The sequence below is a fragment of the Ursus americanus genome, chromosome 22 (genome assembly GCF_024610735.1).
Source record: "Ursus americanus isolate L20-20 chromosome 22, mUrsAme1.1.p, whole genome shotgun sequence".
Taxonomy (NCBI): Eukaryota; Metazoa; Chordata; class Mammalia; order Carnivora; family Ursidae; genus Ursus; species Ursus americanus.
In genome coordinates, this window is record NC_142148.1 from 30,697,882 (window position 1) to 30,702,383 (window position 4,502).

The 4,502-nt window shown below is 44.9% G+C and overlaps 1 pseudogene; it reads left to right on the forward strand.

Annotated features, from left to right (window-relative positions):
• Window positions 1-3,373: 3,373 nt before the first annotated feature.
• Window positions 3,374-3,923, forward strand: LOC148108057 (large ribosomal subunit protein uL14 pseudogene; annotated as a pseudogene).
• Window positions 3,924-4,502: the final 579 nt, after the last annotated feature.

The following is a 4,502-nucleotide window of genomic DNA, read 5'->3' on the forward strand; positions in this document are numbered from 1 at the left end:
AGAGAGTACAGGATGTGATGACTGATTGGATTAGGGGATGAAGGTGTGCCAGGAATTCTTTTGATTGGAAGTAACAAAAAATCCCAGGGCGCCTGGGTGGCTCAGTTGGTTAAGCATCTGCCTTCTGCTCAGGTCATGATCCCAGGGTCCTGGGATGGAGCCCCACGTTGGGCTCCCTGCTCAGCAGGGGGACTGCTTTTCCCTTTCTCTGCTGCTGCTCCCCGCTGCTTGTGCTCTCTTGCTTTCTCTCCCTATCAAATAAATAAATAAATACACACATACATAAGATCTTTAAAAAAAAAATCCCAATTTAGAGTGGCTTGAACAAAGAGGAATTTATTTTTCCCCATAGCAAGAAGTCTTAGATGGAAGCAACTGCTGCCTTTGTTTCATGATTCAATAATATCAAGGCTGGTGTCTCTGATTCTCTTGGCATTTTCTTAGTACTTGTCACCTCATGGTCATATGGTAGCTGCTGCAGCTCCAGATGTCTTGTTTGTGTTCAGGGATGGAAGAAGCAAATAAGAAAGACAGGGTCTGTCCCTTTCTTATTTATTTATTTATTTATTTATTTATTTATTTATTTATTTATCTATTTATTTATTATTTTATTTTACTTCTTAAGATTTTGTTTATTTATTTGTCAGAGAGAACAAGCAGGGGGAGCAGCAGAGGGAGAAGCAGGTTTCCCGCTGAGCAAGGAGCCAGATGCGGGGCTCTATCCCAGGACCCTGGGTTCATGACCTGAGCCAAAGGCAGACACTTAACCCACTGAGCCACCGAGGCATCTCTATCCCCAGCATAGAGCCCAATGCAGGGCTTGAACTCACAGCCCTGAGATCAAGACCTGAGCTGAGATCAAGAGTTGGACACTTAATCTACTGAACCACCCAGGTGCCACGGGGTCTGTTCCTTTCAATAAAAGAAGCAAAAGTTTTTGTAAAATCACTCATAGACTTTTACTTTTTGGCCAGAATGGCATCACATGACCACCTATTGCTGCAAAGTAGTGTGAGGGTTTATCACTAGTATCTCCATGGTAGAGAAAGAGGTTGGGAATTGGTGTTAAGCCCTCCAATCTACAGCATGTGCAAGGAAGGAAGGAGTAAACTAGACTTACTCCAGCTTGAATGAATAGGGGAACACTGGCATTATTCCTTAGGATAGGAAAGACATGGGAAAAAACAAGTTTGAAATGAGAAGAACATTATGGTAGATTGTCTACTGCAATAACTTCATCCACTGTTGTATATATAACCCTTTGCTATGAGATTGCTGCTTCCATCATCAAGAAGTAGAATTATTTCTCCACCCTTTGGGCTGGGGCTTGGCTGTGTGACTTGCTTTGATGAATGGGGCATTAGCAAGGGTAACATAAGCAGAGCCCTAGAATCACTTGCACATGGAGGTTTGCTCTCTTTCAGGCAGAAGTGGAACACTGAGACAATGATGTGGTTGCGTAAGCCTGGTGAGCTCTATACAGGAGAACTGAAGTGCCCCAGCCAGGAACCAGCACCAACCACCAGATACATGAGTGAGCCCGTTTTACACCATTGAGGCCAGGATGAATTACCAGATGACTGCAGCTGCATGAGTGAGATCTCCGGTGAGATCAGCAGATCTGCCCAGCTGAGTCCAGCCCAAAATGCTCCTCACAGAAATGTAAGCAAATCAATATTCTAGTGAAAACGTTCCAGGAGCTACCTGAACTTTTTGATCTGAAGCCGGAGATAGAGTTGTGGGAGTTATCAAGCCCATAGGGAGCACGTATTTGAAATAGTGAAAAAGGATGAGGTCGCCTTGGGGCAACCTCAGGAGCACCAGTGAGAGGTGGAAAGTAAAATGGAAAAGAAATGGGCATAGAGCTCATAAGAGGCCATAAGAGGAATTTCCAGAAGAAGAAAAGTATCAACAGTGCCATGTGCCAAGGAAGTGTTAGGAAAGATGAAAACTGAATAGAGAACATGGATTTGGCAATGAGTAGGTCATCAGAGATCTTGACCAGAGCAGTTTCAGGAGACTGTAGGGGCCAAGGGCCAGGTTGCAAGAGGATTACAATGGGTCGACGAGTAACTGGCAGGTGGGAAGTAGACTGTTTTTCCTGGGAGTTTGGGCTGTGTAGGCAAATAGAGATAGAAGGGGGAGGTAGCTCGATGAAAACACACAGGCAAGGGACACCTGAACCTTCCTTTTGTCTTTCAAGATAGGGGAGGCTTGAAAATGTTTAGAAAGTGTTGGAACAGGGAAGATATTAAGAAAAGCCATAATATCCACTGGGACTTGTTTCCTGCAAGACAAGATTTAAGTTTATTTATTTGTTTACCATTGTCAGGCTGAGAGGTAGATGTTGGGATAATATTGAAACAAATGACTGATGGGGTCTTGTCCTCGTAGATATTAAAAATAAATCTCCCATGTAAATATCAAATGCTAACTGTGGATGAAAACATTTCCAAGGGGAGATACATGGTACCCAGAGAGGATATAATAGGAGCATTGGTCCTTGTTAGGAAGAGCATGGCAGGGGCTGGGCTGGGGAGGGGAGGTGGAGATAGAGCCTAGCAAAGGGAAGGTGGTGTAAGAAGCGATTGGAGAGGTAAGCAGGCACCAAACTACAGAGGCTCTTGTAGACCACATTACAATTTTGGCTTATTTTAAGAGCAACAGGAAGCAACGGAAGTGGTTTGATTTCAAATAGATCCCTCTGGTTGCCAAGTGAAGAGTGAAATATAGGGGTGAGGAAAGAGTAGGAAGCAGGGAGACCAGTCTGGTGGCCACAGCAGGAATGCAGCTGTGAGTTGAGAATAGCCTGGATGAGGGTGTGTTGTGGGGAGAAATAGACTGATAGGAGAAGTCTTCAGGAGGACTTAGCAATGGTTTGCATCTGGGATGTGATGGAAGAGATGGCAAGGAGGACAGTTGGATTTTTGGGTTTCGTCGCCATGGATGATGACATTGTTCAGTGCGATGGGAAGAAGACAAACCAGAATTGGGGATGAGGGTAACATGAAATGGGTTGTTCTTGAGTCCGGTTTTGAACATGCTGATTTTATGATGCCCTTGAAATAACCAAGTGTAAATGTCATCTAGATTCACTTAGAAGCGGGAACTGGGTGGGAGAGAGGTGTGGGTTACCTGAGGATTGGTTCAAACTGAAGCTGCAGGCAGGGGTGAGACCACCTGGTAGTGTGTGTGTGTGTGTGTGTGTGTTGGGGGGGTGAGCGGGGGAGAACCACCAGGGCTGCATAGCAGGTGGGGCAGCAGGAGCCCACATAAGAAGTGAGGCTAGACTGGCTAAGGAAGAAGAAGGACAAGCAGAAGATGGTGGAGACTTGCAGGTCAATCAGGAGAGCATTTCGAGGAGTGTTCGACAATGTCAAAAGCTGCTGAGGGAACAGATGAGATGAGGCCCGAAATCTGCCAGTGGAATCCGGTGCCATGGTGATGATTCAAGCTCAAAATGTTTTAATGGGCTTTTCTGTCCCTTTCTGGTGTTCAAGATATCGAAGCGAGGACGTGGGGGGGTCCTCTGGTGTGAAATTCCGGATTTCCCTGGGTCTTCCAGTGGGAGCCAGGATCCACTGTGTTGAGAACGCAGGAGCCAAAAATCTGTCTATCATCTCTGTGAAGGGGATCAAGGGACGACTGAACAGACTTCCTGCTGCTGGTGTGGGTGACCTGGTGGTGGCCACAGTGAAGAAAGGCAAACCAGAGCTCAGGAAGAGGGTACATCCAGCAGTGGCAACTTGACAACGGAAGTCATCCAGAGAAAAGATGGCGTGTTTCTCTATTTTGAAGATAACGCGGGGGTCATAGTGAACAATAAAGGTGAAATGAAAGGTTCTGCTCTGGCAGGACCGGTGGCAAAGGAGCGTGCAGACTTGTGGGCCAGGATTGCATCCAATGCAGGCAGCATCACATGACTCTTTGGTGTGTTTGTTAAAAAAAAAAAATGAAAAATTATCCCCCCCCCCCAAAATGTTCTGTTGGAATGACAAAGGTAAAAACCAGGCTGGAGGGAATTAAAGAGTGAAAGGAGGTAAGGAAATGGAGGCAGAGGATAGACAACCCTCTTGAAGAGTTTGGCTGTGAAGGAGAAGAGAGAACTAGGGCAACAGCCAGAGAAGGATGTAGGATGGAGGGATTATTTTTTCTTTTTATGGTCGATTCATAAATAGAAAGAGCAAATAGAAAATCCATAAGTTGATTTAAATACAAAAATTTAGATAAGGTGGCATCTCAAATCAATGGGGCTAAGACTTTTTACTAAATGGTGCTGGGATGCCTAAACAGACACTTGGAAATTCTAAAATTGGATCCATACCTCACATAATATACAAGAGTAAATTCCAAATGGGCTGGATATGAAAGTAAAAATGAAACCATACAATTCTAGAAGAAAACATGCAGGAGTTCCTTGATATCTTGAGGTTGGGTAAAGGTTTTGTTTTTGGTGGTTTTTTTTGTAATCTCTGCACCCGATGTGGGGCTTGAACTCACAA